Source organism: Triticum urartu, chromosome 6A (genome assembly GCF_056163025.1).
Source record: "Triticum urartu cultivar PI428250 chromosome 6A, HENAU_Tu73, whole genome shotgun sequence".
Lineage (NCBI taxonomy): Eukaryota > Viridiplantae > Streptophyta > Magnoliopsida > Poales > Poaceae > Triticum > Triticum urartu.
The window spans coordinates 20,950,624-20,965,535 of NC_141878.1; the positions used below are offsets into that span (position 1 = coordinate 20,950,624).

Below are 14,912 nucleotides of genomic sequence, written 5' to 3' on the forward strand. Positions count from 1 at the left end.
CTCTATTCTTTCTTCTCCTCTTTTTTTCTTCTTCTTCCTCTTTTTTTTATCGGGAACGAGGGTCGTCGAGGGTCACCGAGCGATAGAGGAAACCCTAAATAGCAAGTATCGTGGGTGTGAGATACATGTGGCCGTTGGTGTCGGACACTACATCCACGTCCCACAAGTGACGTGGGCGTCGAAGCCCGCGCCACTTGTGGGACGTGGATGTAGTGTCCGACACCGACGGCCACATGTATCTCACACCGACAATACTTTCTATTTAGGGTTTCCTCTAACGTTCGGCGACCCTAACCCTCGACGACCCTCGTTCCTGATAAAATAAAGAGGAAGAAGAAGAAAAAAAAGAGAAGAAGAGAAGCGACCCTGACCCTCGACGATCCTCGTTCCCAATAAAATAAAGAGGAAGAAGAAGAAAAAAAGAGAAGAAGACTTCTTCTCTTTTTTTCTTCTTCTTCTTCCTCTTTATTTTATCGGGAACGAGGATCGTCGAGGGTCAGGGTCGCCGAACGGTAGAGGAAACCCTAAATAGAAAGTATTGTCGGTGTGAGATACATGTGGCCGTCGGTGTCGGACAGTACATCCACGTCCCACAAGTGGCGCGGGCTTCGACGCCCACGTCACTTGTGGGACGTGGATGTAGTGTCCGACACTGACGGCCACATGTATCTCACACCCACGATACTTGCTATTTAGGGTTTCCTCTATCGCTCGGTGACCCTCGACGACCCTCGTTCCCGATAAAAAAAAAGAGGAAGAAGAAGAAAAAAAGAGGAGAAGAAAGAATAGAGGAGTTCTTACGCCTCTATTCTTTCTTCTCCTCTTTTTTTTTCTTCTTCCTCTTCTTTTTTTATCCTTGAAGCGTTGTCGAGGCCACCCCAAACCCTAGAGAAGCAGCGTCTAGGCCACTAATTAATATTAGTTCTACATTTTTGCCACTAATATATCCATCTGTCATGTTTGAATAATAATTTCCATGTTGTCAATATTTGTAGAAACTATGGACACCGCCCGAGACGAATTACAAGAAGAGTTGTTGGGGGACATAATCGCACGAGGAGGGTCGTCGAGGGTCACCGAGCGATAGAGGAAACCCTAAATAGCAAGTATCGTGGGTGTGAGATACATGTGGCCGTCGGTGTCGGACACTACATCCACGTCCCACAAGTGACGTGGGCGTCGAAGCCCGCGCCACTTGTGGGACGTGGATGTAGTGTCCGACACCGACGGCCACATGTATCTCACACCGACGATACTTTCTATTTAGGGTTTCCTCTACCGTTCGGCGACCCTGACCCTCGACGACCCTCGTTCCCGACGATACTTTCTATTTAGGGTTTCCTCTACCGTTCGACGACCCTAACCCTCGATGACCCTCGTTCCCGATAAAATAGAGGAAGAAGAAGAAACAAGAGAAGAAGAGAATTTTTCTTCTTCTTCTCTTTTTCTTCTTCTTCTTCCTCTTTATTTTATCGGGAACGAGGGTCGTTGAGGGTTAGGGTCGCCGAACGGTAGAGGAAACCCTAAATAGAAAGTATCGTTGGTGTGAGTGGCCTCGACAACGCTTCAAGGATAAAAAAAGAAGAGGAAGAAGAAAAAAAAAAGAGGAGAAGAAAGAATAGAGGAGTCTTACTCCTCTATTCTTTCTTCTCCTCTTTTTTTCTTCTTCTTCCTCTTTTTTTTATCGGGAACGAGGGTCGCCGAGCGGTAGAGGAGAAACCCTAAATAGAAAGTATCGTCGGTGTGAGATACATGTACCGTCGGTGTCGGACACTACATCCACGTCCCACAAGTGGCGTGGGCTTCGACGCCCACGTCACTTGTGGGACGTGGATGTAGTGTCCGACACCGACGGCCACATGTATCTCACACCCACGGTACTTGCTATTTAGGGTTTCCTCTACCGTTCGGCGACCCTGACCCTCGACGACCCTCGTTCCCGATAAAATAAAGAGGAAGAAGAAGAAAAAAAAGAGAAGAAGAGAAGAAGAAGAAAAAAAGGGGAGAAGAATTCATGTGGGTGTGAGATACATGTGGCCGTCGGTGTCGGACACTACATCCACGTCCCACAAGTGACGTGGGCGTCGAATCCCGCGCCACTTGTGGGACGTGGATGTAGTGTCCGACACCGACGGTACATGTATCTCACACCGACGATACTTTCTATTTAGGGTTTCTCCTCTACCGCTCGGTGACCCTCGTTCCCGATAAAAAAAAGAGGAAGAAGAAGAAGAAAAAAGAGGAGAAGAAAGAATAGAGGAGAAGAACTCCTCTATTCTTTCTTCTCCTCTTTTTTTTCTTCTTCCTCTTCTTTTTTTATCCTCTTCTTCCTCTCATGTTCGAGAGGATCGCCGAGGGGTCAGGTGGTTGCCTAGTGTCAAAGAATTCAACAAAACCATGTCTTCATCATTAGGCGAAAGTAACAGGTGCATGATGGTACGAAGCTCTCCAAAGTTATTTTGGAACGGAGTCCCAGATAAGATAATTCGCTTTTTGGTACAAAGTTCAGCAAGAACCTTCCAAATATCGTTATTTGGAAGGCCTTTGCTGAAATTCATACAAAAAGGCAAATTATCCTATCCAGGACACCATTCCAAAATAACTTTTGAGGACTTCGTGATGCCCTGATTACTTCCGGCTAATGATGAAGTCATGGATTTCTTCAATACTTTGACACTAGGAAACCTCTCTCGACCCCTCGGCGATCCTCGACCCCTCGAACCCTCGACGACCCTGGAACCCTCGACCCCTAGACGACCCTGGAACCCTCGACCCTCGATCCCTCGACCCTATAGAACCCTCGAAGAAAGGAATAGCTAAAGGAGAAGATCAAAGAAAAAAAAGAAGAAAAAAAGAGGAGAAGAAGAAAGGAATAGTGGAGAAGAAGAGAAAATAGAATATTCTATTTTCTCTTCTTCTCCACTATTCCTTTCTTCTTCTCCTCTTTTTTCCTTCTTTTTTCTTCTTCTTATTTATTTATCCTCTTCTTTTCCTCTCCTCTTCTTCTTTCTTTCCTCTTCTTATTTTCTTTTTTCCTATCCTTCTTTTTCTAAAATTGTAACTTCTGCATATATAAAACTTTTCTAAAATTGTAACTTTCTATATATGAACAAAAAACTTTCTATGAACAAAAAAAACATTTTTAACATATATATTTAGCAAATTCTAGCCACATACATCACATACACATATACATTATAGCCACATACACAAATACATCACGTATGAACAAAAAAATAAACTAATAAAAATAAAAAAAAATATTGCAACATATGAACAAAAACATATAGCCACATACATACACATACATTATATATATATGAAAAAAAAGTAAACTAATAAAGGCAGGGGCGCGGGAGTGGTGGCGCCGGCGTGGCAGAGGGACATGGCGGCAGCGGTGGCGCCGGCGGGGCAGGGCAGGGCAGGGGCGCGGGGGGGCGGCACCGGCCTGACAGGGCAGTGGCGGCTGGGCGGCGCGCGGCGCCAGCGCAGGGCAGGGGCGGCGGCACGGCGGCCGCGCAGGACAAGGGCGCAGTGGGCGCGGGACGGGAGGGGCTGTGCTCACAGGGGCGGCGGCGACGGCGAAGGCGATTAGCCTGACGGCGTCGGTGGCGGCAGCGACGGCGAAGGCGAGCAGCCTGACGGCGTCGGTGGCGATGGCGACGAGGAGGAGCAGGGGCGTCGGGCGGCGACGGCGACGAGGAGGAGCAGGGGGCGTCGGGGGAGAAGTGGGTGATTTGGTCGAAAACTGCTAAGTGTTGTATATATAGCAAGAGCATTGGTCCCGGTTCGTGAAACCAACCGGGACTAATGCCACCTTTCGTCCCGGTTGGTGCCACCAACCGAGACCAAAGGCCAATTTTCAGCAGCCCAAAGGGCGGGAAGCGGCGGCCTTTGGTCCCGGTTGGTGCCACCAACCGGGACCAAAGGCCTTGTGCTGCCCCGCGCCCAAATGTTTAGTCCCACCTCGCTAGTTGAGAGGGAGCCGCACCTGTTTATAAGGTGCTGTGCGCCTTCCCTCTCGAGCTCCTCTCTAAAGCAGGCTTTCGGGCCTAACCGTGCAATCTGTGCCTGTGGGCCTACTGGGCCTCCCGCGGGCCTGAATCCTGGCCCATGGTAGGTTTCTAGTCGTATTCAGGCCGTGGGTGCCCAGTAGGTGGCACTTTTTTTTTGTTTCTACTTACAACAAAATACTTATTGTTGCTATATTTAATTTTTTTTCCAGTTTTTTTGTTTTGTTTTCTGCATTATTTATTTTCTTTTTTTTGCTTTAATTTTTAATTCTTTTTGCTTTTAGTTTTAGAAAAATTATAAACTTTCTGTTAGTGCCATTAGTTTTCAAATTTGAAAACATTTTTTTTGTTTTTTTATTTTCTTTGTTGCTTTATTTATTTTATTTTGTTTCTACTTACAACAAAATACTTATTGTTGCTATTTTTATTTTTTTTCCAGTTTTTTTTGTTTTGTTTTCTGTATTATTTATGTTCTTTTGTTTTTTGCTTTATTTTTTAATTCTTTTTGCTTTTAGGTCAGCAAAATTATAAATTTTCTGTTGCTTTATTTATTTTATTTTGTTTCTACTTACAACAAAATACTTATTGTTGCTATTTTTTCCAGTTTTTTTGTTTTGTTTTCTGCATTGTTTATTTTCTTTTGTTTTTTGCTTTATTATTTTTATTTTTTTTGCTTTTAGTTTTAGAAAAATTATAAACTTTCTGTTAGTGCCATTATAAACTTTTTGCTTTCAATTTGAATTCTTTGAAAATTGTTTGAATCATAAGTTTGTGATTAACTTACTAAAAAAATGAGAATAGATGCGCTTATAGAGAAAATTCAACTTAAATTCCTAGTAAATTTCTATGAATTTCAGAGAAATTCACTATGAATTTAGGTTAAGCTTTTCTCTATTAGAGCATCTATTTTCACTTTGAGAGGAGCTCAACAAGGCAGAGAGGGAAGGGCTTATAAACCGGTGTGAGCCCCCTTCGGTTGGCGAGGTGGGACTAAACTCTGCCCGCAACGAGGACCAACCCTTTAGTCCCGGTTTGTGGCACAAACCGGGACTAATGGTCATGGGCCAGGGGCGAGGAGCAAAATTATAAACTTTCTGTTAGTGCCATTAGTTTTAGAAAGTTGAAAGTTGAAAGTTGGCATGGGCCAGGGACTAATGGTCATGGTATTATGAGGGCCGAACCATAAGACATGAAAGCATTTCAAATGAACTCTGAAAAAGTTGAAAGTTGGCATGGTATCATAATTTCACCCACATAACATGTGCATGTACAAAACGGACAATGGTAGCATGTTCGTGTGTTACAAAGTTGGCATGGTATCATCATAATAGTTGCGGGAGAAAGTCTTCACTTTTTCTTCGCTTGTGTCATTTGCTTATTGCGCCGTAACCATGGATAATCTTCATTGTTTATCAGGATGCTTGGGTCAGCCTTGACATTGAAGGGAGGAATTTCATGAAACTTTTCATAATCTTCAGACATGTCTGTCTTGCCGTCCACTCCCAGGATGTCCCTTTTTCCTGAAAGAACTATGTGGCGATTTGGCTTATCGTATGATGTATTCGCTTCCTTATCTTTTCTTTTTCTCGGTTTGGTAGACATGTCCTTCACATAGATAACCTGTGCCACATCATTGGCTAGGACGAACGGTTCGTCAGTGTACCCAAGATTTTTCAGATCCACTGTTGTCATTCCGTATTGTGGGTCTACCTGTACCCTGCCGCCTAATAGATTGACCCATTTGCACTTAAACAAAGGGACCTTAAAATCAGGTCCGTAGTCAAGTTCCCATATGTCCACTATGTAACCATAATATGTGTCCTTTCCGCTCTCGGTTGCTGCATCAAAGCGGACACCGCTGTTTTGGTTGGTGCTCTTTTGATCTTGGGCGATCGTGTAAAATGTATTCCCATTTATCTCGTATCCTTTGTAAGTCAATACAGTCAAAGATGGTCCCCTGTACAATAAGTACAACTCATCACAAACAGTGTTGTCACCTCTGAGACGTGTTTCCAACCAACTGCTGAAAGTCCTGATGTGTTCACATGTAATCCAGTCGTCGCACTGCTCCGGGTGTTTGGAGCATAGACTGTTCTTGTGTTCATCGACATACGGGGTCACCAAGGTAGAGTTCTGTAGAACTGTGTAGTTTGCTTGAGACCAAGAATATCCGTCCCTGCATATTATTGAGTCTCTTCCAAGAGTGCCTTTTCCAGTCAGTCTCCCCTCATACCGCGATTTAGGGAGACCTATCTTCTTAAGGCCAGGAATGAAGTCAACACAAAACCCGATAACATCCTCTGTTTGATGGACCATGGAGATGCTTCCTTCTGGCCTAGCGCGGTTACAGACATATTTCTTTAGGACTCCCATGAACCTCTCAAAGGGGAACATATTGTGTAGAAATACGGGCCCCAGGATGACAATCTCGTCGACTAGATGAACTAGGACGTGCGTCATGATATTGAAGAAGGATGGTGGGAACACCAGCTCGAAACTGACAAGACATTGCGTCACATCACTCCTTAGCCTTGGTACGATTTCTGTATTGATCACCTTCTGAGAGATTGCATTGAGGAATGCACATAGCTTCACAATGGCTAATCGGTCGTTTTCCGGTAGAAGCCCCCTCAATGCAACTGGAAGCAGTTGCGTCATAATCACGTGGCAGTCATGAGACTTTAGGTTCTGAAACTTTTTCTCTGGCATATTTATTATTCCCTTTATATTCGACGAGAAGCCAGTCATGACCTTCATACTGAGCAGGCATTCAAAGAAGATTTCTTTCTCTTCTTTCATAAGAGCGTAGCTGGCAGGACCTTTATACTGCTTCGGAGGCATGCCGTATTTTTCGTGCAAACGTTGCAGGTCCTCCCGTGCCTCTGGTGTATCTTTTGTCTTCCCATACATGCCCAAGAAGCCTAGAAGGTTCACGCAAAGGTTCTTCGTCACGTGCATCACGTCGATTGAGGAGCGGACCTCTAGGTCTTTCCAGTAGGGTAGGTCCCAAAATATAGATTACTTCTTCCACATGGGTGCGGGTCTCTCAGCGTCATTCGGAACAGCTAGTCCACCGGGACCCTTTCCAAACATGACGTAGTGTAAATCATTAACCATAGCAAGCACGTGATCACCGGTGTGCATGGCGGGCTTCTTCCGGTGATCTGCCTCGCCTTTGAAATGCTTGCCTTTCTTTCGACATTGATGGTTGGTCGGAAGAAATCGACGATGGCCCAGGTACACATTCTTCCTGCATTTGTCCAGGTATATACTTTTAGTGTCATCTAAACAGTGCGTGCATGCGTGGTATCCTTTGTTTGTCTGTCCTGAAAGGTTACTGAGAGCGGGCCAATCGTTGATGGTCACGAACAGCAACGCCTTAAGGTTAAATTCCTCCTGTCTGTGCTCATTCCATGTACGTACACCGTTTCCATTCTACAGTTGTAAAAGTTCTTCAACTAATGGCCTTAGGTACACATCAATTTCGTAGTCGGGTTGCTTAGGGCCTTGGATGAGAACTGGCATCATAATGAACTTCCGCTTCATGCACATCCAAGGAGGAAGGTTATACATACATAGAGTCACGGGCCAGGTGCTGTGATTGCTGCTCTGCTCCCCGAAAGGATTAATGCCATCCGCGCTTAAAGCAAACCATACATTCCTTGGGTCCTTTGCAAACTCATCCCAGTACTTTCTCTCGATTTTTCTCCACTGCGACCCGTCAGCGGGTGCTCTCAACTTCCCATCTTTCTTTCGGTTCTCATTGTGCCATCGCATCAACTTGGCATGCTCTTCGTTTCTGAACAGACGTTTCAAACCGTGGTATTATAGGAGCATACCACATCACCTTCGCAGGAACCCTCTTCCTGGGGGGCTCGCCGTCAACATCACCAGGGTCATCTCGTCTGATCTTATACCGCAATGCACCGCATACCGGGCATGCGTTCAGATCCTTGTATGCACCACGGTAGAGGATGCAGTCATTAGGGCATGCATGTATCTTCTCCACCTCCAATCCTAGAGGGCATACGACCTTCTTTGCTGCGTATGTACTGTCGGGCAATTCGTTATCCTTTGGAAGCTTCTTCTTCAATATTTTCAGTAGCTTCTCAAATCCTTTGTCAGCCACAGCATTCTCTGCCCTCCACTGCAGCAATTCCAGTACGGTACCGAGCTTTGTGTTGCCATCTTCGCAATTGGGGTATAACCCTTTTTTGTGATCCTGTAACATGTGATCGAACTTCAGCTTCTCCTTTTGACTTTCGCATTGCGTCCTTGCATCGACAATGACCCGGCGGAGATCATCATAATCGGGCACATCGTCTGGTTCCTCTTGATCTTCAGCAGCTTCAACCGTTGCAGCATCATTGGGCACATCGTCTGGTTCCTCTTGATCTTCACCAGCTCCCCCCGTTGCAGCATCACCGTATTCAGGGGGCACATAGTTGTCATCGTACTCATCTTCTTCGCCGTCTTCCATCATAACCCCTATTTCTCCGTGCCTCGTCCAAACATTATAGTGTGGCATGAAACCCTTGTAAAGCAGGTGGGAGTGAAGGATTTTCCGGTTAGAGTAAGACCTCATATTCCCACATTCAGTGCATGGACAACACATAAAACCATTCTGCTTGTTTGCCTCAGCCGCATCGAGAAACTCATGCACGCCCTTAATGTACTCGCGGGAGTGTCTGTCACCGTACATCCATTGCCGGTTCATTTGCGTGCATTATATATAATTAAGTGTCCAAATTAATAGAAGTTCATCATCACATTAAAACCAAAGTGCATACATAGTTCTCATCTAACAACATATAGCTCTCCAGAGCATCTAATTAATTAAACCATACATTGAAACTATGTAAAACATTTCAATGCGAAAACAAATGCGATCATAATCGCAACCAAGGTAACAATTGATCCAACGGCATAATGATACCAAGCCTCGGTATGAATGGCATATTTTCTAATCTTTCTAATCTTCAAGCGCATTGCATCCATCTTAATCTTGTGATCATCGACGACATCCGCAACATGCAACTCCAATATCATCTTCTCCTCCTCAATTTTTTTTTTATTTTTTCCTTCAACAAATTGTTTTCTTCTTCAACTAAATTTAACCTCTCGACAATAGGGTCGGTTGGCATTTCCGATTCACATACATCCTACATAAATAAAATCTATGTCACGTTGGTCGGCATAATTTTCATATACAATAAATGAACTAATAGTTATAAAGATAATATATATATACCACATCCGAATCATAGACAAGACGAGGGCCGACGGGGGCGGATACCAAAACCATCGCACTATATAAGATGCAATAATAAAAGTAAGAAAATAATACAAGTATCTATGTAAACATACAAGTAAGAATATTTTTCCTTTCAGAAAGAAGATAAAATAAGAGGCTCACCACGGTGGTGCCGGCGATGAGCTCGGCGCGGGTGATCGACGACGGTGAAGACGGGGACGGGGCGTGACGAACCGCTAAACCTAGACAAATATTATGGAAAATGGAGCTTGGAGGTCGAGCTTGGAGAGGAGAAAGCTTAAGTAGTGTGGCTCGGGCATTCCATCGAACACCTTGTGGGCATAGGAGGTGAGCTAGAGCACCACCAAGCCCTCTCCCCCTTGGCCAGAGAAAAATAGAGCACTGGGGTGCTCTGCTCGCGAGCGAGGGGTATATATAGGCACCTCATTGGTCCCGGTTGGTGACATGAGCCGGGACTAAAGGGGAGCCTTTGGTCCCGGTTCAAGCCACCAACCGGGACCAATGATGGTGGGCCAGGAGCGAGGCCCATTGGTCCCGGTTCATCCCACCAACCGGGACCAAAAGGTCCAGATGAACCGGGACCAATGGCCCACGTGGCCCGGCCGGCCCCCTGGGCTCACGAACCGGGACCAATGCCCACATTGGTCCCGGTTCTGGACTGAACCGGGACTAATGGGCTGACCCGGCCTGGACCAAAGCCCTGTTTTGTACTAGTGTTAACCGAATTCCTCATACCTGATTACATGAAAAAATAGATACTATACGAGCAATTTGACAAAATTTAGTGCTCTTTCCCATTGCCATTATTTTCCTATCTATTTAGTTTTCTGGATTACTATGTTTGCATTCAACATGACAATGCATAAAACTACTGTACATATCCTGTTTAACTTAGAATTATTTACAGTTCTATTATTTGGACCTTGGTGTACATAGTTGCGACTTACCGATGGGCGCGGCGTGCCACCGCGCGGGCTATGGTAGTAGTACATACACCTCACTATTAATGTAGAGCCTATATGAGCTTCGTGCAGCCTACCAAACACGCCATTAATTTCTTAGACTTCTAAATATCTCTAAAACTTCATCATAATGAATGTTGTTGGACTATTTGCATGCTCTTGATGTAGAAGCCAAAAAAGGATATATATATTTCAACCAAAACATTTTGAGATTCAGCGTGCTTGTTAGGTTCTTTATTCTTGAAATGACAAATACAGCATGTTGACTTACATAAACATACAAACGATTTCTTGAGTCTACATGTGTACCACTCTACATACACACTCAAAAAATGTATACTGTAGGCTGGAGTCGCAAGGCTGGTAAGATTTAGAAAACAAAACCATACACCAAGTGCCATAGCCAGGGCAACCCAGCTCATTTGCAAAAGCAAGATGGCAATTAAAAGCACCGATGAAATTCACAAAAAATCTATCAAAAGCCAAGATGACCACCCAAGGAAAAAAAAACTTTGTATCTTCCAGTACATAATACATTCACCTAACTATTAATGAGAACATCACCACAGATACCAAATCATCAAAATCTAATAAGTCTATTTATACAGGCACATTTTCGAATAAAAATGTTGTCAAACCTGGATTTGATTTAGATACAATCACCCTTGTAATCATCCAAATATAAATATGTAAAAAAAGCACAATGAGTACTCACAAACTTAATTATTATTGTAGCTGCTAGAACACCAGGGTGTACTTCACCTTAATTAAGCTTGTTGGTTCACCCAGCTGTACTTGTCCATGTAGGGGTTGGTGGTGCTCTCCGGTGGGTATTCATCGACACAGTCTGCCCAAGCGCCCTTGTCAGCCATGTCGCCGGTCACCTCCCATAGGCAGCTGTTGCACTTGAACCCCGACCCGAAGGTGAGCATCAGCGCCCTATCTCCTCTCTTCAGCCTCCCCTTGGCCTCCATGTACGACAGCACGTACCAGAGGCTGCTCGCCGACGTGTTCCCCCACCGGTGCAGCGTCATCCGCGCTGGCTCCACGTCGTCGTCGGCCAACCCGAGGCTCTCCTTCACCGCCTCGATGACGGCGGCGCCGCCCGGGTGGAGGCAGAAGTGCTCCACGCCGGTCTTAAAGTTGATCCTGGCGCCGGGACGTCCGGCTGCCTTCACGTGCATGCCAAAATGGGATAGAAGCATGCTAGATACGTGCTGGGCGGCGAACCGCAGGAGCTCGGCCACGGGGAGGACGAGCGGGACGAGGCGCCGCAGGTTGAGAGTCAAGGCCCGGACGGCCGCCTCGGGCAAGGCCTTGCCGAGGCTGATCCCCACGCGGCCGTCGTCGTCCTCACGCTGCTGCGCGCAGGTGTGCGCCTTGTCGTCGGCGGCGGTGTTGGTGCGCACGAGGTGCCGAAGCGCCATCTTGGCGCGGCCGAAGAGCGACGGGTCGTTGGTGAGCAGCGCGGCGGCCCCTCCGGATCGGAAGAGGCAGTTGCCCAGCATCATGGACCGGTCGGTGCCGGCGTACCAGCTGGGGGCGATGGACTCGGACGAGACCACGAGGGCCAGCGTGGACGCCGGCCGCGCCCGCATCGCATTGCGCGCGAGGTCGAGCGCGACGAGGCCGGCGCCGCACCCCATGCCGGAGAGGCTGTACGCGGCAACGTCCTCGCGCATGGCGAAGCGGCGCACGACCCTGGAGGCAAGCGACGGCGCCGGGGAGAAAAGGGAGACGTTGACGACGAGCACGTCGACGTCCCCGGGCGACATGCCGGTCCTCACGAAGAGATCCGCGATGGCCTCGTCGAAGAAGGCGTCCATCTCGTCGAGCGCGTCCCGGTAGGTGGGCGAGTCCTCGCGGCCCTCCAGGATGCTGCACGGGCCGTAGCTGTGCTCGCCGATGCCGGACCGGACGATGACGCGGAGGAGGAACCGGAGCTCGGGGAGGCCGAGGCCGTTGTTGCGCAGGATCAAGCTGCCGCCGACCTCCGTGCTCACCTTGCGGTCGTCGCTCGGCTTGTGGCACACGTAGTCCAGCAGGTAGCACCGCGAGCGCCGCCGGCGGGCGACGGCCGCGCGCACCAGGGTAGCCACCGCGTGCGCGAGGAGGAGCGCGGTGAGCATGAGAAGCGGCTCCATCATCGCGTGTCCGCGTCCTGGCTAGCTGCGCACGCCTAAGTCCGCGTTTTAGAGAGCACGATTGTACCTACGCCAGCTTTGCATGCATTCAATTGGTTAGAGTGAGGCAAAAGTGACCTAGCTAGCCAGTAGCCTACTATCAATGAATACACCGGGTACTATACGCTACTACTCTATAGTACTCCCTCCATTCCATAATGTAGTGCTTCCTCTATCTCCGTGCTTCAACTTTTACCGTAAATTTAACTACAAAAACCGATTGCAGCGGGAGCAAAAATTATATCAGCGAATTCGTATTCGAAAGAAGTTTTCAATTATATAATTTTTTCTCCCGCCGCAGTTGGTCTCGTTGGTTAAATTTATGGTCAAAGTTGGACCTCGGGAAGCGCGGGCACACTATATTTTGGAATGAAGGGAGTAGGAGTAGTAGTAGTAGGACTGATCACCGTCACTGTTGCGAGGAGTAATGAGTTCTAGTGCTCTACAAGCGCACACACAAGCGCCCAAGGAGTGGACACAACTAATGGGTGCTGCCTAATCCACGTGCAATGCAAAAATTTGGCAAAACAACAACATAAATACCACAATCAAGTCTCACAACATTACTTATACTTGAAGAAATAAGCACCGATTTGTTCAACACTGCATTTATTGATGCATCATGTGTAGTACGACGCAAAACAACCCGACTAGATCTGATTTGGAGTAGGGGTGCGGCGGGGGTGTTAGTGTTGGGTCATGCGTAGTAACAGGTAAAACAAACCGACTGGATGATACCCCACGCTTTGCTGCGGAAAATGGTTGCAATATATTTGAATGAGATTTGGTTGTATGAAAGATGAATATTTAAATTAATAACATGAGAATCAACTGAAAATACATATGCATGCTTTATTGCACTTGATTATTGTATAGTTGTGAGGTATTTATTGATTATAAGTTCTATGATTAAATAGAAAGCATTTTTTTTATTGTGGTGGACCTTTCTTCATGCATGGTTGCATATTGAGGTGGGCCTCTTCATGCATGACATGATTAGATGAATGGTCTCCAAGAGGGGGTTGTGCATGTTTGTTGGGTTTAACCTTGAAATTTATCAACCTTAGTGATAGAAAGAGAAAAATGTTTGTATTTTGTCATTGCCACTAAGGATAGGAAGTTAGTTGACTAGTTGTCTCGGTGACGAAATGAAGTTAAAGATAGTACACTATTTGCATTATGTCACTTTGGTTAATGCAATACTCTGTTTTTACTTAATACTTAAAATGCATGCTGGATAGCGTTGTTCGGTGGAGTATTAGATATAATTTATGTCGTAATGATAGAAAGATAGATGCAGTTGGATAACTGTTTTACAGATACAAGGACGTAATGCTATGCAATCATGACATATATGATTATGTCATAAATACTATAATTTAAATGATAGACAACTTTAATTTTTTCACCACACCTTTATCCTCATAGTCACAACCTCGATCACTTTATTTTTTTGTTCTTTTACTTTTTTTTACACTTGCTTAGTCATCAATTCCAACCACAAGATATATTAATACTTGTAACTAGCAAAGCAAGTGAGGTTGACAACCTCAGTAGAAGTGTTGGGACCAAGTGAAGTGTTCAGGTTGTGCGTATTACTGATCACTAGTTATGAATCATGGACTCGGTGGATTGATACCTTGGTTCTTAACTAAGGGAAATATTTTCTGCATACTCGAAAACCTTCCTCTATGGGGAACAAAAGCTATATTCACCAGACATACATATTATTTGTGGGAGCATCAGTGCAACTGGGAGTGGGGGCTGGTGGGAGGAGGGGGGGGGGGGTCAACAGAGATGGGAGAAGATGGTGTCGATGGATGCAGAGTGGGTATTTGCATGACTCGCCGTCGGGATCAGACAACGCACAACTCTTTCGAGCATCGAGCATAAATCTATGTTCATAAGGGTCCAAATCCTCTACTGTAACTGTACTGCAGTCACAGGCGATGCCATGTGGCCCCGGCTCCATGTGTCATGAGAAGCACTGGGAGTTGTAGAGGATATCAACCCTATTCATCCCATTTTCCATTTAGATTTTTTCTTTACAATTCGCATGCATTCAATTAAAGTGAAGGGACCTTAGTTGTAAAAGAACGTAGCTATATCTATTGACCAATATTTTTTACGGATAAGATATCGTAGGACCAAAAATAACAAACAGAAGTCTATCTATAATAAGTGCTTTGCATATTTATTCTCTGAAAGTGATTTTCATTGTACTGCCTTTCAATTGATGTTGTTGCTATGTATGCTTCTTTAGTAGCAAGGTCATAGTTAATTGTGTTGTTATTTTTTGCACAACTCATTGATTGCTATTTATGCCTCATACTGAGATCGCTAATTCTTTTAACATGGTTATACTATTAAGGATTGTTGTTCAACATTTAACAGTCAAGAATGTTCTTTCAGTAACTACCGATGTTGCTATGAGGTTTGATATAAGCATGGTGCATGGATGTACATAATCAAGATCTGT

At 45.6% G+C, this 14,912-nt stretch overlaps 1 pseudogene; it reads right to left on the reverse strand.

Annotated features, from left to right (window-relative positions):
* Positions 1 to 10,249: 10,249 nt before the first annotated feature.
* On the reverse strand, positions 10,250 to 13,628 carry LOC147963368 (3-ketoacyl-CoA synthase 12 pseudogene; annotated as a pseudogene).
* Between the last annotated feature and the right edge of the window lie 1,284 nt (positions 13,629 to 14,912).